The sequence below is a fragment of the Phyllobates terribilis genome, unplaced genomic scaffold, assembly GCF_046119375.1.
Source record: "Phyllobates terribilis strain yellow unplaced genomic scaffold, ASM4611937v1 Scaffold_2__4_contigs__length_985480577, whole genome shotgun sequence".
In the NCBI taxonomy this organism is placed as follows: Eukaryota; Metazoa; Chordata; class Amphibia; order Anura; family Dendrobatidae; genus Phyllobates; species Phyllobates terribilis.
This window is the reverse complement of record NW_027362762.1, coordinates 518,456,292-518,478,907: the sequence shown is the minus strand read 5'-3', so window position 1 is coordinate 518,478,907 and position 22,616 is coordinate 518,456,292. Positions and strand designations below refer to the sequence as shown.

Here is a 22,616-nt window from a genome sequence, read left to right as displayed (position 1 = left end):
ATCCACCGGCTGCTGCTCTCCTTCTGACAGCCGGTGGACTGTGATCACAGTCCCAGTGATATCACCCCCCACCTCCCAATAATCACCCCTCCCCCCAGTGTTCACCCCCCCTGTCCCCAATGTTCACCCCCACCTGTCTCCAGTGTTCACTCCCCATCCCAGTGATCATCCCCCCCCCCCGCAAACCCAGTGATCACCCCCCTGCTGCTGGCTCCTGCTCCCCTTTCTGCCCCAGTAATCACCCCTCTGATGCTGCCGGCCTCCTACCCCCCTTGCTGCTGCCGGCTCCTGCCCCAGTGATCACCCCCTTTGCTGCTGCCGGCTCCTGCCCCAGTGATCACCCCCCTTGCTGCTGCCGGCTCCTGCCCCAGTGATCACCCCCCTTGCTGCTGCCGGCTCCTGCCCCAGTGATCACCCCCCTTGCTGCAGCTGCTGGCTCCTCCATCTCTTCAGCCCCCCCCCTACGCCTGACAGCCCCCACACGTGACTGCAGAAGGTTACACCAAGCACACACACACACTCACACTATAATAAAGTTTCGATTTTTTTTTTTTTTTTACACACGCACACAGCACACAAAATGTCCCGCCCGTCCCACTCATCCCAGTCTTGGGCGTACTCAGCTTAGGAGGCTATGTCAGGTTGGTGTGTGTGTTGTAGTGTGTGTGTGTGTGTGTGTGTGGTGTATACACTACAATATACCACAGCGCACACCAACCTGACATACACTACACAATGGTGTCCACTAACAAATTGGAACCATGTTGCGTTTGGAGAGTCCCTGTGTGCCCAAACATTGGAGCTCCCCAACAAGTGACCCCATTTTGGAAACTAGACCCCCCCAAGGCACCTATCTAGATGCATAGTGAGCACTTGAAACCCCCAGGTGCTTCACAAATTGATTCATAAAAATGAAAAAGTGGGAAAAAAAACACTTTTATTTTTACGGATTAATTTGTGAAGGACCTGGGGGTTCCAAGTGCTCACTATGCATCTAGATAGGTGCCTTGGGGGGTCTAGTTTCCAAAATGGGGTCACTTGTGGGGGAGCTCCAATGTTTGGCCACACAGCGGCTCTCCAAACGCAACATGGTCTCTTCTAACAATTTGAGCCGACAATTTGTTAGCGGACACCATGTTGCTTTTGGAGAGCCGCTGTGTGCCCAAACATTGGAGCTCCCCCACAAGTGACCCCATTTTGGAAACTAGACCCCCCAAGGCACCTATCTAGATGCATAGTGAGCACTTGGAACCCCCAGGTGCTTCACAAATTGATTCATAAAAATGAAAAAGTGGAAAAAAAAACACTTTTTTATTTTTACGGATTAATTTGTGAAGGACCTGGGGGTTCCAAGTGCTCACTATGCATCTAGATAGGTGCCTTGGGGGGTCTAGTTTCCAAAATGGGGTCACTTGTGGGGGAGCTCCAATGTTTGGCCACACAGCGGCTCTCCAAACGCGACATGGTGTCCGCTAACAAATTGAATGGAAAATCGGCTCAAATTGTTAGCGGACACCATGTTGCGTTTGGAGAGCCCCTAATGTGCCTAAACAGTGGAGCTCCCCCACAAGTGACCCCATTTTGGAAACTAGACCCCCCAAGGCACCTATCTAGATGCATAGTGAGCACTTGGAACCCCCAGGTGCTTCACAAAATGATCTGTGAAAACAAAAAAGTACTTTTTTTTTCACAAAAATTTTCTTTTAGCCTAAATTTTTTAATTTTCACATGGGTAACAGGATAAAATGCATCCTAAAATGTATTGGTCAATTTCTCCTGAGTACACTGATACCTCATATGTGGTCATAAACCACTGTTTGGGCTCATGGCAGGGCTCAGAAGAGAAGGAGCGCAATTTGACTTTTGGAGCTAATTTTCCATTCAAAAAGTAAAATGGCGCTCCTTCCCTTCTGAGCCCTGCCGTGTGCCCAAACAGTGGTTTATGACCACATATGAGGTATCAGTGTACTAAGGAGAAATTGACCAACAAATTTTAGGATGCATTTTATCCTGTTACCCATGTGAAAATTAAAAAATTTAGGCTAAAAGAAAATTTTTGTTAGAAAAATAAAAATGTTCATTTTTTTCTTCCATGTGGCTTTAGTTCCTGTGATGCACCTGAAGGGTTAATAATCTTCTTGAATGTAGTTTTGAGTAGCTTGAGGGGTGCAGTTTTTGGAATGGTGTCACTTTTGGGTGTTTTCTGTCATAAAGACCCCTCAAAGGGACTTCAAATGTGATGTGGTCACTAAAAAAATGGTTTTGTAAATTTTGCTGGAAAAAAGATAAATTGCTGATGAACTTTGAACCCTTCAAACTTCCTACCAACATTTTTTTTTTTTCCAAAATTGTGCTGATGTAAAGTAGACATGTGGGAAATGTTATTTATTAACTATTTTATGTCACATCACTCTCTGGTTTAGTAGAAAAAAAATTCAAAATTTGAAAATTGCAAAATTTTCAAATTTTTTCCCATATTTTTGATTTTTTCACAAATAAACGCAAATATTATCGACCTAAATTTAATACTAACATGAAGCCCAATATGTCACGAAAAAACAATCTCAGAATCGCTAGGATCCGTTGAAGTGTTCCAGAGTTTTTACTTCGTAAAGGGACACTGGTCAGAATTTACAAAAATGCCAAGGTCTTTAGGGTTAAAATAGGCTGGGTCCTGAAGGGGTTAAAGGATGGTGAGTGTAATTTTTCCTATATTTTTCATAAAATAGAATGTGTCACTAAAAAAAAAAAAAATCTTAGAATCACTGAGTTATGTGGAGGCATTCCAGAGTTACCACCACTAAGCGACACAAGCCAGATTTGAAAAACAGGAAGGTAAAAACAGGCTTAGGTGTGAAGGGGTTAAAAGTTTAAACATTTCCATTTTTAAATGTATTAAAAAATATATAATACAAATAAATAAGTAACAATTCGAATAAAATATCTCGTATTGGTAACATCGCCTCTCAAAAATTGGAATAAAAGGTGATTGAAAAGTATTAAGTGCGCTCTTACACTGTTCACTCAACGGAAAAATAAAAAAAATTATAGGCCTTAAAATACAGCAACATAAACCACAGATTTTTAATTTTGTAACACTAAAACACAACAATAATAATAATAATAACATAACTACTTAAATTTAATTTCTATCTGCATGGGAAACCAGGGCTGTGGAGTCGGCATCAGAGTTGGTGTACCTTTTGGTGGATTCAATATAAAATAGACTGACTCTTAAAATATATAATAAATTGGGTTCAGTAGTTCAATTCAGGATGTGCTGTAAATTTTTTCATAAGAATTTGGGAAAGTTATGAAATGTCCTATAAATGTCTGTTCTCTTCCTGATCTAAGTATCTCGGCTTTTAGTTGAGATGAATCTGTGCTGCACTTTATGTACATGCGCAGTAGTGAGGCAGGGTTGTGGAGTTGGGAGTCAGGAAAATTGAGGAGTCGGAGGTTTGGCTTACTGACTTTACAGTCCTGTGGGAAACTGAAGTAAAAAGGCAGCTCCCATCAAATCAATTGACTAAGTGGTAAAAGAAATCAACAGCAAGGCTCAAGAGTAAAGATGAGTGAACCTGAACTGTAAAGTTCAGGGTTGGTATCGTATCACTTAGTGTCTGATGCTGAACTCACTCCGAACACGGACTTCTCTTGGAAGTCTGTTTTACAGTTCGGGAGTCGAGAGATTATCCAGCTCCAAAGTTCGGGTCTCCATTGATTTCAATGAGGTTCAGGTTCAAGTTCAGGTACCCGAAACGAACTTTGGACTAAAGTTCTGTTGGGTACCAGAACCCGAACTTCCAAGGGTCCGCTCATCCCTACTCAAGAGAAGTTACAAAATTTCAACAAGGTTATACCAAGTTCCGCTCTTTTGCATAAGTGGTATCCCTCGGATCCAGATTTATGTTGGAGTGGTAGGAGAGCAGTAGATACAATGCCATATATTTCATGGAACATCCATCTTTGCTAAATTTCTTGAAGCCAGTTCTCCAGGTTATGTAGAGTGACAGATGTCTTAATCCCTAAAGGACCTTTTTGCTGTCTTCCACAATAAGTTCCGTACTGCCAGATCTGTATATAACACAAATCTCTATTACGCCATCCCCTTCATGCCACTAATATGATGATTCTAGTACATCGGAAGACCCTGAAAGAATGATCCCAAGAGATTGTTCAACCCCAGCATTTGAAGCAATGTGATCATCCAAACACAATAGAAAAATTACCGATATAGTTAGGTCCAGAAATATTTGGACAATGATACAAGTTTTGGCATTTTAGCCGTTTACCAAAACATTCAAGATACAGTTACATAATCAATATTGGCTTAAAGTGCAGACAATCACCTGTAATTTGAGGGTATTACATCCTAATTGGAGTAAGGGTTTAGGAATTACAGCTCTTTAATATGTAGCTGTCTCTTTTTAAAGGGACCAAAATGTAATTGAACAATTATCTCAAAACTCTTTAATGGGATGCATGAGCTTTTCCTACGTACATCAATTAAGCAGGTAATAGGGCAGGAGCTGATTCCAGTCACAGTGACTCTGCCTTCCTCCCTCTGTTTCTCCCCTTTTTCTCAGTTGCTTTCCCTTCCTCTCCCTCCTTTTCTTTCCATTTTCCTCTCTACTTTCTTTTTCCCTTCCTGATTACCCTCATTCTCTTACCCCCTTTATTTGTGCCCTTTGCTTTTTTTTTTTTCTTCCTCCTTCCTCAGATTTTCTATTTGGATGGGCTATTATGAGGATGAGCTCCTTTTGGTCAGACCTTGGTAACGCAAGATTCCTCCTCTTACAATGGTTCCATGTGACGACTTCCAATTTTTATACTTGTCTGTGAAATTTTGTTTTTACATATATGTAGATTTTGTATTCAATTTTTCTAGATAATCTTTTTTTGCTGGATAGACTAATGAAGGTCTTACTGACCGAAACGTCTTTATTAAATCTGGACTTTCTATGAACAATAAAATCAGTCTGTTTGAAGAAGCGAGTGCCAAGTCTTTCTTACACTGTTTAACGGATCGGGGTCATACTTGTGCACCGAAGCATACCCGGAAGTGCAATGCATGTCAGCACAGAATAACTTGTCAAACCAAGTACAGGAACTCAGTGCTCCCTTAAGTGCACCTTCCCACCTACTTATTTTTCATTTAATGCCACCCTTCTCGGTCTCTATAATGCCACAGCTGTGAATCAAATGGAAGGGGGGAGACAAAGGGAAAACAAGTTGGAAAGTGCACTTAAAGTGTTTGTCCACTACTAAGAAAACACCTTCTCATTCCTCCTGTTTTGCCCTGTTAAAATAAAACACCTATACTCGCCTCCCGTGGCAGCACCATTACAGCGGTGCAGGCACTTACATACCTGGGGCTCACGTGAGGTTATGCCACGTGAGCCCTGCGCCCAATCAGCACTGGCGTCACTGTCGCCATCTTTGGACGTATAAGTAATCAAGAGGTAATGAGAGCTGCAGCAGGCTGCTCACTTCCTTTTGATTATTTTAACGGGGCAAACATTCAGATTGAGAAAGGGTTGTCCTAGTAGTGGACAACCCCTTAAAAAAGTTTTCCATGCCAAGCTTGCACCGAGCGTCTATACTTGGTTTGAACAGTTATTCTGTGCTGTGTTCCTTCTAAATCTTTGGCCATGCCTTTCTTCCACAGCATGTTGTAATGGTTGATTCACTACAAAAGTACAGGGATGATTGGATGCCTTTCTTGAAAAATATAATATAACAGGTTATGGGCATGAGATTCTGTAATGGGACTTTGATTCAGGGAACTAGTCTGATATGTGGAGTTGGGAACTAATTTATCCCCTAATATGGGGCAATTAGCGTCTGCCTAGTGGGGTTTTTGCCTTGTTCTGGATCAACATGGTATGCTAAGGCTCAACCTGATGGACTTATGTCTACCTCCAACCTTAAAAACTATTAAACTATCAGACTGCACTGAGCGTCGGTACTTTGAACAGTCATTATGTGCAGACAAATTCTCTTTAATCCTTCCCGACATATAACGTAACTGTACGTCACGATTGGGAAAGGATTCCCACAATGTGACTTTCAGTTACGTCATGGCATTAAAAGAGGCTTAGAGTCTAGATCACGTGAAGTCCCCCTCTACTCTTGGTCAGACCTCATCTGGCATACTGTGTTCAGTTCTGGGCACCACATTTTAAAAAAAGACATAAAAAAACTGGAGCAAGTTCAGAGAAGAGCTACCAGGTTGGTGAGTGGACTTCAAACTATGTCCTACGAGGAACGGTTAAAGGATCTGGAAATGTGTAGCTTGCAAAAAAGAAGGCTAAGAGGAGACTTACTAGCTGTCTACAAATATCTGAAGGGATGTCACAGTGCAGAGGAATCATTCTTATTCTAATTTGCACATGGAAACACGAGAAGAAATGGAATGAAACTGAAAAGGGAGAAGATACAGATTAGATATTAGAAGAAAAAATTGACAGTGAGGGTGATCAATGAGTGGAACAGGCTGCCACGAGAGGTGGTGAGTTCTTCCTCAATGGAAGTCTTAAAACAGAGGCTGGATAGACATCTATCAGAGATGGTTTAGTGAATCCTGCATTGAGCAGGGGGTTGGACACGATGACCCTGGAGGTCCCATCCAACGCTAACATTCTATGATTCTATGGGGATCGTGTGGGCACAGCTTTTGTGCCCGCACGATCACTGCCGGGAGCTCCACTTAAGGCCTATTTCATGAGTTTAATTTTTTTAAATTTCTGTGGAAGCAGGGTTGAAAAGCAATGACTGACTTTCATTTGTTCATTTTCATAGATTTTTAATTTATTATTACTTTTGTCAGATTCAAATTATTTCATTGACCATTGTGGGTTTTTCTTTCATTAAATGAGGGGTACCAACAATTTTGACCACGTGTGTAAAAGGTGTATTGTCAGTGTGAATTCTAACAGCTCTAATGCATTGCTGTAAATGTGTACTGCAATGCATTACAACAGTAAAAGTTGAAGCCCCATAGAGTGACTAAGTAAAAAAGATAATTTTTTTTAATAAAAATATTTAAAAAAAACTCACAAAATAAACAAAAAGAATCATCCCAAAAAAATTACACGAATAAATATGCATACTTATGTAAAAACAAAATTAAATGAAAAAAGTACATTTATATGGTATCGCCCTGTCAGGAACGACCTTATCTATAAAACTGTCACATTATTTAACCCCTTCAATGAACACCACAAAAAAAAAAAAGCGAAAATTGTTTTTTTTGATCATGCAGGAAAACAGAGAATAAAACATGATCAAAAATTCTGTAAATGGGAATGGTAACGCTGAAAACAACTTGTCCTGCAAAAAACAAGCCCTCATTCAACTCCATCAGCGGAAAAATAAAAAAGCTACAGCTGTCAGAATAAGGCCATACTAAAACAATTTTTTTTTTCGAAGGGTTAACATTTCTCCTTGCGGAGAGCGACATGTTAAGCATGTCACAGTGAGGAGACTTTTAAAACCGCAATGCACTCGTCAGTGCAAAGTGTGAGTTCTGGTTTGGCAGGCTGAGAGGCGTCATCCTTCCAAACCAGAACTCGCACTTTGCACTGACGAGGGGCAGTACCCCGCAACACAGTGTCTGCAAATTGAGTTTCTGGTATTGTCTTTAATCCTAAGTCATGTGATAAGGCTCGTTAAAGGGTCACTATTGACTTTTAGGATTTCTACTTCCTGTAGGTGGCACTAGAGTTCTGGTCCTCTTCCTCTCTGAAGAGACCATTTAAATTTTTTTTCTATAACATAGTTTTTGTGTAAAAGCAGCAAAACATCAAAAAAATGATATAAATGTGGTATCGCTGTAATCAAACTGACCTGAAGAATAAAATTGCCTTTTCAATTTTACCACACGGTGATCGACATAAAAAAACAACAGCTTTTTTTATGCCGACTTCCGTCCAAAAAATGGAAAAACTATAGCTCTCAAAATACGAACATGCAAAAAAAACCCTTTTCTTCCACAAAAAAAGCATTTTAGTGTATGATAGTAGCAAAACCTCAAAAAAACAGTACAAATCTGGTATTGCTGTAATCGTACTGACCCAAAGAATAAAGGTGTCTTATCATTTATACCGCAAGGTGAACGACATAAAAAAAAATGAAACCATTTCTTGAACTGCTGTTGATTTGTTCATTCTGTTTCCCAAAGATCTTGCAGTAAGGCTCCGTTTACATTTATCCTGCGCTCTACGCTCAGCACTTACATCGGGGTTCCCTTGTAAATCTCTGACATACGTGATTCAGACAAAATCCCCAACGGAACATTCCCTATAATGAAGCAGATGGGAGTCATTTTTTACTCCATTTGGCATATGATCTGGTGGTGTCCGTCGTTTTAGGAGAGCACAAAAGTGCGATCAAACACAGTTTTGTGCACCGCTGAACAGAGGCCAGACAGAGTCCAGAGTAAGGCTGTGTTCACACGATGCGTATTTCATGCGTTTCCGCGGCGTTTTTGCAGTTGCGTAAACGCCGCGGAAACGCATGAAAAACGCATGGTAGAAGGGCAGCAATGTTCCCCAATGGAAATCCGCATGTGCTATGCCCATGATGCGGATTTTTCCGCAGCGCTAACGCTGCGGTCAAAAATCCGCAGCATGTCAATTAATTTTGCGGAAACGCGGCGATTTCGCCGCCATTGACTTGCATTAGAACGCGCCAATTCCGCAAGACAGCATTTGTACTTGCGTAATTGGTGCGTTCTAATGTGCGGATGGTACCCGGGTGTGGAGGAGAGGAGAGTCTCATCCACACCCAGGTACCATTAAAAAAGCTGTAAAAAGAAGAATAAAATAAAAAATAAATGTATTCTTACCTTCTGTCGGCCCGCGCAGCGCTCCCGCTTGGTTCCCGGCACTTGCAGTGAGTTGTAGGACCTGCGGTGACGTCAGAGTCATGTGACGGGTCACGTGACGCTGACGTCGGCAGGTCTTTCAATTCAAAGTTGCCGGCAGCCGGGAGAACGGAGTGAGCAGGACAGCGCGGGCCATCGGAGGTAAGTATATACACTCTCTCGGTTCACACTGTATAAATCCATGCTGTTTGCATGGATTTATATAGTGTGACCTAGTTATCAAGCACTTTCCAGGTGATGCTAACATCGCCTGGAAAGCGCTTGTCAATCTGCATGCGGAAACGCATGTGAATCTGCATGTGGATCCGCATGTATTCTGCAGGAAAAACGCATGCACAATCTGCATGCGTTTTTTCTGCCAGGGAGATGCAGAAATGATGCAGAAATTTTCTGCTTCATTTCTGCATCGTGTGCACATACCCTAACTCAGCTGCCTCATTAGTTAATGGATTTCATCTGAATCAAGTCATTCAAGATTTAGATGGAAACCTCGATATAAGTGCTCAGCATAGACTGCAGGATAAATGTGATACAAAATGTTCTGCACCCCAAAATGCCACCAATAAAAGCTTCAACTCAACCCACAAAAAACAAGTCCCCACTCGGGTCCGTCACCTATTAGCAAAAATATAGGGGGCTTCCACACTACTAGTAGCACAAAAACTCTGAAAAAGCGACAGGGCTCCCACTATCAAAATCTGTGCTCCCAAATACAAATGCCCCCATCCCTTCCGAGCTCCACAGTGTGCCTAAACCGCAGCATCCACGTTTGCCATTAATTTTGTGAGAAGAACCAACTTAGTTTACCGGTACGTGGCTCCAGAAGCACAAGCTGGGCACAAGGTATTGGGCATTACAATTCACTGAGCACTAAAATGTCATGTCTGTGATTTTCACTCTGCAACTTTCACTTCGTGCTTTGTTTCTGGAAAACATCCATAAAGAGTCAAAATCATTACTGCACCCATAGATGAATTCCCAGAGAGGTGTAAATTCCAATAAGGGGTCACTTGAGGCGGGCGGGGGGTGGGTGGGGGGGGGGGTTCAGCTGTTCTGGCCCTTAGATGCTCTGCAAATGGAGTCCACAAACTATTCTAGAAAAATCTGCACCAGGAGTGGGTGATAAATCCAGAAGTGGTGACGTGTTTCTATTATACTTTTCCTCTCACTGTTCCACTCCTGGTTTTGGTTTGTAAAATACTGACCGTGTGAAAGTGGCCTAACCCAATGAATACAGTCTCCAGGTCATTATACAGCACAGTGAACACCATAAAATCAAACTAAAACAAAACAATGGTGGAATTTCTTGCTCGTATCTACAAATTATTATTTGCCTTTTTCAGTGCATTATTTGGTACATTAAATAGTAGACTTAAACAATACAATGAATTACACAAAATAGTTATGTTGTAGGAAAAATAAAATGGTCATGGTTCTTGGAAAGTGGGAAAACTATTTATTAATAATTTCCTCTAACTGTTACACTCCTGCTTTTGGCTTACAAATACTGGGGCAAAAAAAAACTCATATACTCATCGTGTGCACGTGGCCATATAACGCTGCTTCCTTCCCGAGCCCTGCTGTGTGGCCAAACAGTACTGTACAGACACATATGGGGTATTGCCTCATTCAGGAGAAATTATGTAACAAATGATGGGGTCTATTTTACCCATTTCCCCTTGTGAAAATGATAAATCTGGAACTAAAACAGTATTCCTCAAAAGGTGTAGCTTCCAAAAAAAGGGTCTCATGTTAGGGGTTTCTGCTGTTTTAGCACCATAGCGGGACTTCAAATGCAACATGGCGCCTGCAATCTATTCCTGCCAAATCTGTGCTCGAAAAATCAAATAATGGTCCTTCCCCTCCCAGACCTCCTATGTGCCCAAACTGTAGTTTTCCACCACATCGGCATATTCAGGTGAAATTGCACAACAAATTGGGTGGTCCGTTTTCTCGTTACCCTTATGAAAATGAAAAATTTGGAGCTAAAGCAAGATTTTAGTGAAAAACATGTAATTTTTGATTATTTTCTTCCACTTTGCTATTAACCCTTTAGGTGCTTCACGGGAATAACAAACTTTCTAAATGTGGTTTTAAATACCCTGAGTTTTTACAATGAGGTCGTTTTGGTGGTTTTCTGACATATAGGACCATCAAAGTCTTCAAAAGTGAAGTGATCTCTAAAAAAAGAAAAATAGGATTTGTAAATTTAGTTGGAATAATGAAAAATAACTGCTAATTTTTTAACCCTTCTAAATTCCTAACAAAAAAAATTGCTTAAAGGGGTTGTCCACTACTAGGGCAACCCTTCTTGATCTAAATGTTTGGTGCCGATAAAATAAAAAAAGCTTATGCTCACCTTTCACGCCGGCGCCGTTTCAGCGATGTCGGCACTCGTGGTTCCGAGGCTCTCGTGTGGTTGTTATGACATGTGAGCCTGGCGCCCAATCAGCACTGGCGTCACTGTCCACGCCTTTGTACGAATTGAACATCAAGAGGAAGTCAGATCAGCAGCAGACCTGACTTCCTCTTCATGTTCATGTTAAATTAGTACGAAGGCGTGGACAGTGACGCCGGCACTGATTGTTAACCATGTTCTCAAGTGCCGACAATGCTGGAACATCACCAGCACGGGAGGTGAGTATAAGCTTTATTTTATCAGGGCCAAAAATTTATATCAAGAAGGGGTTGTCCTAGTAGTGGACAACCCCTTTAATAATGCTTAAATAAAGTTGACATGCAATAAATGTTATTTTTTCACTATTTTGTGCGATATGAATGTTTTGAGGGCATAAAAATTCAAAGTTCAAAAATTGCGAATTTTTCAAATTTTTGATATTTTCATTCAAAAAAATGCAAATCATATCGACCTAAATTTACTACTATCATGAAGTACAATGTGTCACGAAAAAAACGTCTCAGACTCACTGAGATTTATAGAGGTGTTCCAGAGTTATAACAAAGTGACATTGGTCAGATTTTAACAATTTGACCTGGTCATGAAGGTTAAAACAGGCTGTAGCATGAAGGGTTTAAATATGTTGCATGTGATGTCCATTATACCATAGACGTCAGGATTACTATACACATAAAGGACCACAGTTGCCTTATGTTCTACGATTAGAGGTTTTATTAACCCTTATATTTCATGTTTTTATTCTTGATGCAACTCTGGAGGCACGAATATACTTGATATTACTGTTCTATACCTCTCTCTATTAAAAACAAAAATTTTGAATTTGGAAAATTTGACATCCCCATAATCTAAGGTCACATTCAATATTTGGTCAGTTTTTTACTTCAGTATTTATAAGCCAAAACCAGGACTGGGTGATAAATACAGAAGTGGTGATGTGTTTCTATTATACTTTTCCTCGGATTGTTCCTCTCCTGGTTTTGGCTTACAAATACTGAGGTAAAATACTGACCAAATACTGAACGTGTGAACGTGGCCTAACCCGCGCAATACAGTCTCCAGGTCATTTTTACAGCACAGTGAACGCCATAAAAATCAAACTAAAAAGGCAAAAAAAACAAACAATGGTGGATTTATTTGCATTTTACAATGCATTATCTGGTGCATTAAATGGTGTACTTAAACAATAGAACTTATTGCACAAAATAATTATGTTGTAGAAAAAATAGAATTGTCATGGTTCTTGTAAAGTGGGAAACCAAATTAAGCAACAAACTTAGAACTGGTAGGGTGTTTAAAAAAATGAATAAGTATAATTTTATCTTGTTAGAAATGTTTGTATATTCTGAACAATTATAGTTGGAGATCATATTAAAGGGAGGGGGTGAGCTGGTTCCATCACCTATTGTGAATGGTGGATCCTGCATTCTTAATATATATAGGTGATACCTGTCATTGTAATTTTGCCAGCAACGAGAATGAGATGACTACAGAACTCCCATTGAATGGGTGTGCTCATCTTCTGTCTATCGGAGTACACTGCTTTTCTGCCTCCTGGCCTCATGCTTCTGTATGGGAGGTGCACTTCTGAGGATTCAGACTAGCGGCATGGTGACACTACTGGTCTGAACTGCGCACTCTCCCAGGCTGTTAGCAGAGGCAACTTTGTCTGAACAGCATGGAAGAAGCACAGGGGGGCTAGAGCTGGCGGGATCCAGTCATATTCAAAGCGGAACTTTCACCCCGTGAAGCAAACAGCAAGCGCAAGCTCCTTGCCTAGGAAGCCAGCCACACTGAGGGAGCCAGTAACCTAAACAAAAAGCAGTACACTGTAAAATTAAATATTACTTCGTCCTAGAGAACAGAGAGGACTTTTAATAACAAGTTCAATGAAATATTACCTATTTTTACGTGCACTTTGCAATTTTTATTATGACTGAACATGAGACAACCCCTTTAATGCACAAGAAAGACTATTGTAAATGTAAAAATCTGAGGTATCCATAAATGTTGCCTATCTTACATTTACAATACAATTTTTGGAATGTGGAAAAAAAAAATTAACATTTAACTTTTTTCACAAAAATATTACCAATTTTTTTTATTTTCACAGGGGTAACAGGAAAAAATGGACCCCAAAATTTGTTATGCAATTTCTTCTGAGCACGCAGATACCCATATGTGGGGAAAAACCACTGTTTGGGCGCACGGCAGAGCTCAGAAGGGAAGGAGCGCCATTTGACTTTTTGAATGTAAAATTTGCTTGAATAATTAGCGCAGGGCTCGACAAACCCAGGCGCCTGGTCGCCAGTGGCGCCTAGAAAATGTTGTCTGGCGCCTAGAAAATGTTGCCTGGTGCTTGAGGAGTTGAGAAGAAAAAAAAATACTCTCAATCCAATCCCACCTCCTGCACGTAGTCATCCAATCGGAGGAAGCAGGGACAGTATCACTCAGGCCGCCTTCTCCACTTTGCTCCGCCCCCCTTATGCTCCGGGACTGGACAGGGAGAGTTGGGTTACGGGGAAGCAGGGCCGGCGTCAGCACCCGGCGTACCCGGGCAAGTGCCGGGGCCCTGGAAAATCAGAGGGGCCCAGCCGCCCACTCACTGTCGGGGCCCGGGCCCACACACCCACCCACTCACTGTCGGGGCCGGGCCCACACACCCACCCGCCCACTCACTGTCGGGGCCGGGCCCACACACCCACCCGCCCACTCACTGTCGGGGCCGGGCCCACACACCCACCCGCCCACTCACTGTCGGGGCCGGGCCCACACACCCACCCGCCCACTCACTGTCGGGGCCCGGGCCCACACACCCACCCGCCCACTCACTGTTGGGGCCGGGCCCACACACTGTCGGGGCCGGGCCCACACACCCACCCGCCCACTCACTGTCGGGGCCGGGCCCACACACCCACCCGCCCACTCACTGTCGGGGCCCTGGCCGCTTCCTCGGCACCTGTTCAGGGACGCAGGCGCTGCTTGATTGCCGGCACTTCCCCCAGACATGGCCGCGCGCTGTCCGGCTGTGTCTGCTAGTAATGACACGGCAGGGTCGACGGCACTGCACCTTTAATTGTGCTTGTGTGTTGCTCCTGCCGCGTCATTACTAGGAGACACAGCCGCACAGCGCGCGGCCATGTCTGGGGGAGTGCCGGCAATCAAACACCGTCGGAGCGGAGGTCCTGCACAGATGGGCGGGAGGGGCCCGGACCCGACCGCAAGTGGGCCCCTCTGATGTTCCAGGGCCATGAAGTCTGTGACACGCCGGGGGCCCTGCACTGCCCCATACCCGAGGAGCTGCTGGACAGGACACTGGACCGGGGACAGGTGAGTGAGGCTTCCCCAATCCCCATATTAAAAATATTAGTAATGGGTCTGTGTGAGTGCATGTATGTGAATGTCAGTGTATATGACTCTGTATATATATTTGTCTGTTTTATCTATGTGTATGTCTGTATGTGTACATATGTCTGCGTACCGTGTGTGCGCGCGCATATGTCTGCGTACCGTGTGTGCGCGCGCATATGTCTGCGTACCGTGTGTGCGCGCGCATATGTCTGCGTACCGTGTGTGCGCGCGCATATGTCTGCGTACCGTGTGTGCGCGCGCATATGTCTGCGTACCGTGTGTGCGCGCGCATATGTCTGCGTACCGTGTGTGCGCGCGCATATGTCTGCGTATGTGAAGGATGAGGGGGCAGGCTGGGCCATGTGTAATAAATAAATAAATAAATAAATATATATATATATATTTATTTCTCCGCCGTATCTGTGCATCATGAATCGTGTATGTGTTAAAAGGGCCCACTGAGACTCTTTCGCCCGGGGCCCAGAAAAACCTGGAGCCGGCCCTGGGGGGAAGGATCGCTGTGGCCGGGGGCCCGTTCTCATCTCCCGCTACCTGTGTAAGTACATACAAAGGCCGTGCTCCCCGGGGAGACGCCGTGTGTGAGGGGGTCTATATGTACAGTTTGTCAACAAAAAAAATTCTGGCTCCTAAATTTTTTGGCTGGCTCCTAGATTCTGAACAACTTTGTCGACCCCTGAATTAGCGGACGCCATGTTGTGTTTGGAGAGCCCCTGATGTGCCTAAACAGTGGACACCCCCCACAAATGACACCATTTTGGAAATTAGACCCCTCAGGGAACTTATCTAGATGTGTGGTGAGCACCTTGTACCCTCAGGTGCTTCACAGAAGTTTAGAACATTGAGCGGTAAAAATAAAATTGTCACATTTTTCCCACAAAAATGTTTTTCAGGCCCCAATTTTGCATTTTCATAAAGGTAACAGGAGAAATTGCACCATGCAGTTTGTTGTGTAATTTCTCCTGAGTAAGCCGATACCCCATATGTGGGGGAAAACCACTGTTTGGGCACACGGCAGGGTTCAGAAGGGAAGGAGCGCCATTTGACTTTTTGATTGTAAAATTTGCTTGAATAATTAGCGCACGCCATGTTGCTTTTGGAGAGCCCCTGATTTGCCTAAACAGTGGAAACCCCCCACAAATGACACCATTTTGGAAACTAGACCCCTCAGGGAACTTATCTAGATGTGTGGTGAGCACCCTGAACCCCCAAGTGCTTTGCAGAAGTTTATAACATGGAGCCATGAAAATAAAAAAATCAAACTTTTTCCACAAAAATAATGTTTTAGCCCCAATTTTTTTTATTTTCACAAGGGTAAGAGGAGAAAATGGACCCCAAAAACTGTTGTGCAATTTCTCCTGAGTAAACCAATACCCCATATGTGAGTAAAATACAGTGTTTGGGCGCACTGCAGAGTTCAGAAGGGAAGGAGCATTGTGTGACTTTTTGAACGCAAAATTGGCCGGAATTGAGAACAGACATCATGTCGCGTTTGGAGAGCCCCTGATGTTCCTAAACAGTGGAACCCCCCCCCCCACACACACACACACAAGTGATCCCATTTCGGAAATTACACCCCTCAAGGATTTTATCAAGGGGTATAGTGAACATTTTGAATCCAGAGGTACGACACAGAATTTGATAACATTGGGTCATCATATTGAATAAGTTGTCATTAGTCTTGAGCGCAAGTGCTAGCTACTTGAGTTTGCATCAGGTACACGGGTATGCACCATGTTTCACGGGTATGCACCATGTTTCACGGGTATGCACCATGTTTCACGGGTGCTCGAGTGACATGCTCGAGTCCCGCTCGCATGTTTCATGGTTATTAAACACCCAAAAAAAACATGCGGGGATCGTTCGTGCATGGCAGGCAATCCCCGCGAGGTTTTTTTGGCCACGAAGCATATGGGGCAGAGACTCGAGTATGTCACTTTTGCACCCACGATACTCAGTGCATACACGAACACCCGATGCAAACTCAAGTAGCGAGCACTTGCGCTCAACACTAGTCGCCATATCGTCATCTTTTTTTTTTTACTTTTGAAAAAAATCCCAACCCCATCACAACCCTAGCCCCTAAGTGATTAGACGACTTTATTCTTCGGGTCGGTGCGATTACTGCGATACCAGAATCATATCGGGTTTTTATGTTTGACAGCTGTCACACACTAAAAGACGCCTTTTTTTGCAAAATCTAGTTTTTGCATCACCACATTTAGAGAGCTCTATTTTTTCCATATTTTGGCCGACAGTCATATGATGGCTTGTTTTTTGCGGGTTGAGTTGACGTTTTTATTGGTGCCATTTTCAGGCACTTGACATTTTTTGATCGCTTTCTATTCCAATTTTTGGGAGGCAGAATAAACAAAAACCAGCAATTCCAGAATTTTTTTTATGTTTTTTTTTAATGCTGTTTTGCGTGTGGTAAAATTGATAAGGCTATGTGCCCACAATGCAGAAATGAAGCAGAAAATTTCTGCAGCATTTCTGCATCTCCCTGGCAGAATACATGCAGATTCACATGCGTTTCCGCATGCAGATTGACAAGCGCTTTCCAGGCGATAGCATCACTTGGAAAGTGCTTGACAACTAGGTCACACTATATAAATACATGCAAACGGCATGGATTTATACAGTTTGAACCGTAAAAATTAAAACAAATAAAGCTATACTCACCCCCGAGGCCCCGGTGTGTGCAGCAGCGCTCGTTCCTGTCTGGTTCCCGGCTGCCGGCATATCGCGAGACAGAGCAGTGAAGGGCCTGCGGTCACATGACTGTGACGTCACCGCAGGTCCTCAAGCGATGCCGGCATTCAGAGAGAAGCCTTCGGAAAGGTGAGTATAAACTTTGTTATTTTATTCTTTTTTCACAGGTAGAATGGTACCCAGGTCTGGATGAGAGTCTTCTCTCCTCCAGAACTGGGTACCATCCGCACATAGAGACGCATAGAAGCCGCTTGTATAAATGTACAGTCACGGTTTCTATGCGTTTCAATGCAAGTCAATGGCGGGAGTTCCGCTGCGCTTCCGCAAAATTAAATGACATGCTGCGGATTTTTGTACGCAGCATAAACGCTGTGGAAAAATCCGCAGCATGTGCATAGAACATGCGGAATCCCCTTGGGGACCATGGGGTGAGGATTACCTAGCGTTTCACAAGCGTTTCCGCTGCGGAAATTCCGCAGCATAAACGCTTGAAAAACGCTACGTGGGCACCCAACCTAAGGCAGCGTTATTCTTCAGGTCAGTATGTTTACAGCGGTACCACATTTATATAGTTTTTCTATGTTTTGGTGCTTTTACACAATAAAAACTATTTTATAGAAAAAAAAAATTTTTTGCATCGCTTTATTCTGTGAGCTATAACTTTTTTTTATTTTCGGCTGATGGAGCTGTATAGCGGATTGTTTTTTGCAGGACAAGATGACATTTTCAGCGGTACCATTTTTATTTATATTCGTCTTTTTGATCGCGTGTTATTTCATTTATTGTTTGGCGGTATGATAAAGCATTGTTTTTTGCTTCGTTTTTTTTTTTACCGTGTTCACTAAAGGGGTTAACTAGTGGGACAGTTTTATAGGTCAGGTCGTTCCGGACGCGGCGATACCAAATATGTGTACTTTTATTGTTTTTTGGGTTTTTTTTCATAATAATATTTATTGATGGGTACATTACATTTTTGGTGGATTTTTTTTTTTTTTCATTTTTTTAACACTTTCTGGACTTTTATTCTGTGTCCCACTCTGAGACTTTCACTTTTTTATTCTGATCGCCTGTATAGCACAGGAATGCAGCACCATCCCTGTGCTATGCAGGCTGTCAGTGCTGCACAGGGAGAAGATGGTTTGGCCATGCACTGCGCATGACCAAAGAATCTTCCTGCTGTCTGGTGACCCGGATGTTATCATGACAACATCGGGTAGTCATGGCAACATTCGGAAAGCCGCGGCAGACAGCGCTGGAGGCCGGAAGAGTAGGTGAGTATCCCGATCACCTCCCCTTGCCACCGCAATGCTGCGATCGACTTCGATCGCAGCATTGAGGGGGTTAATGTGCCGGGAGCGGTGCGGGACTGCTCCCTGCACATAGTACTGGGTGTCAGCTGTGATTATCAGCTGACACCCGGCGGCGATCGCCCCGAACCGCTTGTGTGCAGGCGTGATTGCCATATGACCTAATAGTACGTCATTGGTCCAATCGGCCCAGGTCACCAAGACGTACTATTAGGTCATACGTCAGAAAGGGGTTAAAGCTAAGAGTCTGCAAGTGGTACACACCTCACCTAGATGGCCACTGTGGCCAGCAACCTAGGCAATGAGCTATACAATAAGGTTAAAAATTCCTCCGTTCGAGAATGGAAAGAATTTTTAATAAAAAATAAATTTTTTGTTTTTAACACATTTTGCAATTTAAGAACTTGAGGCAACACCTTTAATTTGTAAAACTAACATAATAAGGCACCTCAAGGGTTTTAAAGGGAGTGTCCACTATTCGGACAACCCCTTCTCAATTATAATATTCCCCCACATGAAATAAAAAACACCTTACACTCATCTCCGGTTCCAGCAACAGGTCTCCTGGCGCTCGTGTGAAGTTATGTCACGTGAGCCCTGCAGCCAACCAGCGGCTGATAATGGGCTGATTTACACTTACTTCCTGCGGCCAAAACGGACAATCAAAAGAATTGAAAACTGCTGTTCTCTGCCTTCATGCAGCGTTATGTGAATACCCTAGTTATTATACTGATTGCTGGACTGTACAATACAAGCACTTTTTATCATCCACCTTTCGTGTCTCCCCTATTTCCCTAGATTGTAGCTTGCGAATGCGAGCAGGACCCTCACTCCTCCTGGTATCTGAGTTGTGTGTCACTCTGTAATGTCTTTATTGTCTGTCTAAAGTAAAGTGCTGCGGAATATGTTGGTGCTCTAGAAATTAAAATAATTATTATTCCTCCGGATGTCAGTGGGAGTGAAGTGGCCATTGATTGGCTGCAGGGCTCACCTGACATAACACCACGTGAGCCCCATTGTCAAAACAGAAGGTGACTATAATGTGTTTATATTGTATGTGGGGGAATACTGGAATTGAGAAGGGATTGTCCAAGCAGTGGAAAACCTTTTAAGAGGACCTTACTATAACTCTATATTTTATTTCATATGTGTTTTTGGATACATTTGAAAAATTAAAATGTGGCTATTCTCCCATTGCCTAACACTGTGACATGCAGAATAAAATAAAAAAAAATTATAATATATATATATATATATATATATATACACACATATACACACCGCATTTACAGCCTCTTTGCACATGGCTCTGACATCCACATAATATACCATCTACAGATCTGCTTCAGGCCACGGCCCCACTATCAGTATTTGATCAGTATTCAGTCAGTATTTTTCCTCAGGAGTGGAAGCCAAAACCAGGAGTGGGTGATAAATGCAGAATTGGTGACTTGTTTCTAGCACGGTGGCTCAGTGGTTAACACTGCAGCCTTGCAACACTGGGGTCCTGGGTTCAAATCCCACCAAGAACAACATCTGCAAGGAGTTTGTATGTTCTCCTCATGTTTGCGTGGGTTTCCTCCGGGTTCCTCCTACACTCCGAAGACATACTGATAGGGAATGTAGATTATGTATGTAAAGCGCTGCAGAATATGTTAGCGCTATATAAAGATTATTATTATACCTTTTCTCTGAATGTTCCTCATCTGGTTTTGGCTCCAACTCCTGAGAAAAAATACTGACTGAATACTGATCAAATACTGATAGTGGGGCCGTGGCCTAATGCAAAAAGTAGTACTAAAGAGCAGTCTAATATAAAATTGTGTTATGAAAAATCAGCAACGCACATTAAGGAGTTGTCCACTACAGGGTAACCCCTTCTTAATTGCACTGCAGCGCAAACAAATACTAAGCTTTTGGATTGGGGCCATTCCTCAAATGTTGGTGCTGTGTCTCCCAGTATTCAAGTACCATTGCGGCTCCTGATCAACTGCAAAGGTCATGTGACACCTGGGAAGCACAGGGCTAACATTGAAGGAACAGCTTGGGTCCAGGAGGTAGTATTTTGTTTTTGACCTGCTGAGCTATTAAGAAGGGGTTGTCCCACAATGAAAACATATTACCTATCTATTGCATGCACGGTAAATGTCTGATCACTGGACGCTCCACTGCATTGACACCAAGTGATCAGTAAGACAGGTGCAGAGAGCGGGTCAGCGTACGTGGTGCCAGTCCACTGAATGTGTATAGGGCAGACAGAAGCAGCTGGGCACTGCGTTCTGATGGTGGAGTGCATGCTCAACTGCGTCCATACAAACGCCTCCCCATCCCCGACCGCTCAGGACCTCCTGCTCTAGTGAGAGTGGAAGACAGTGGTCAGCTATAACTAGGCCAACTGGAAGCGGGTTAGTAACATTGCTGACCACATACCATTAATGCTAATCTGACCATACAGGTTTATTTGGGACAATGGAGGGAGTATTCCCCAAAGGGGTGAAATGTGCGGTACCCCATTTGCTCCAGATTGGGGGCGCAGACTCCACACCACCAGGCCACAGCCAATCTGCCACATGGAGATGCAGTTGGGTTCCAGGACCTTCAGGTCTGCCTTTTGTTTGCCCAGATGAAATGAGAAGAGACTAATGGAGGCTTTCCATTAGTGGCCACAATAGCATCAATGGCAGCCAAGTGAGCAGGACACAAAGTTGTTGAGACATAAGGCAGCACACAATAGCCCTGGCTGTACACAGTGCTGAGGTGCTGCACTGCCATGTGTGAGGGTGGACACGGCACTCTGCGTGCACACAGCCCACCATGCACCGGACTCCCTCAGCACTGCACCGAATACACGAGGGTGGCGGTGCAGCGCGGGTCCCACACGTGAACCCAGCTTCCTTCCCCGCCTTTTCACAGCCCCAGTTCCCTCCCGGTAAGCCACTCCCTATAAACCGGTCCTTACCCCCCGGCCAACCCGGGTTCTGTGTCCCGCCGCTCCGCCATGTCGGCCCCGGACCCGTCCAACTGCAACACTCCGCAGGGGGGGTGAGAGGTGGGCGGGTCAAGACAGTTCCACGGCAGTGAGAGGGGAATAGGACATTTCCTTACTTGCGCTCACACACATGTCGGTTCTGACAAGATGACCACACCATGTCATCACCGGGGTCCGTGGACGACATTATCTGCCCAGAAATCATGCAGGAAATGCCAGACGGAAGTAAGCGGACATCTAATGCATTTATAAGCTCGGTCTGAATCTCCCCAATACAATTGATGGGATGGTTCAGTCCGTAGACCCGGGAAAGGACGCAGGCGCACACGTGAAGGGCGGGCACTAAGGCGATAAGCATGCGTGGGGAGGTGGGTTCTGCACATGCGCGCTAGATGCAATCGTTTTCGCAGCAACATACTCTTAAAGAGACAGCAGCACATTCTCATTGCTTCCATTTTGTTTGCTCTTTAAAGTGCATGGCCTCACTACTTTCACAGGCCAGCAATACTAACAGTCCAGAAGAAGTAGATACACTCAGAAGCTTAGAGTCTGAAACTATGAGCTTGTGCTCAGGAATGGCTGCAGGCACAAAATGCTGCAGATAACAAGGCTAAGGGGGAAGAATTAGATACAGGGAAGCAAACTGCAGACACATGAAGGCAAAGGAGTAAAAAGTCAATTGTCTCACTAAAGTCTCTAATGATCTACTAACAGCGAAATCTATTGGTCACTGCTCCCTGCTGATTCTCCTGGATCTCTCTGCAGCATTCGACACTGTGGATCACCAGCTCCTCCTCACTATGCTCCGCTCCATAGGCCTCAAGGAAACCGTTCTCCTACCTCTCTGACCGCTCCTTCACTGTGTCTTTCTCCGGCTCCTCTTCCTCCTCGTCTCCTTACTATCGGGGTTCCGCAGGGCTCAGTCCTAGGCCC

The 22,616-nt window shown here is 43.8% G+C and overlaps 1 protein-coding gene across 3 annotated transcripts in view; it reads right to left on the bottom strand.

Moving 5' to 3' along the window:
- The window catches only part of ZMYM4 (zinc finger MYM-type containing 4), a 118,265-nt gene extending 96,323 nt beyond the window's left edge, over window positions 1-21,942 (bottom strand). For 2 of the 3 annotated variants that reach the window (XM_073665986.1, XM_073665997.1), the window contains exon 1: window positions 21,654-21,769. The gene's annotated coding sequence lies outside the window, so the exon portion shown is untranslated. Of the gene's footprint in view, window positions 1-21,653; window positions 21,770-21,799 lie in introns of those variants that run through there. The other variant, XM_073665991.1, reaches the window with a different exon arrangement.
- Window positions 21,943-22,616: the final 674 nt, after the last annotated feature.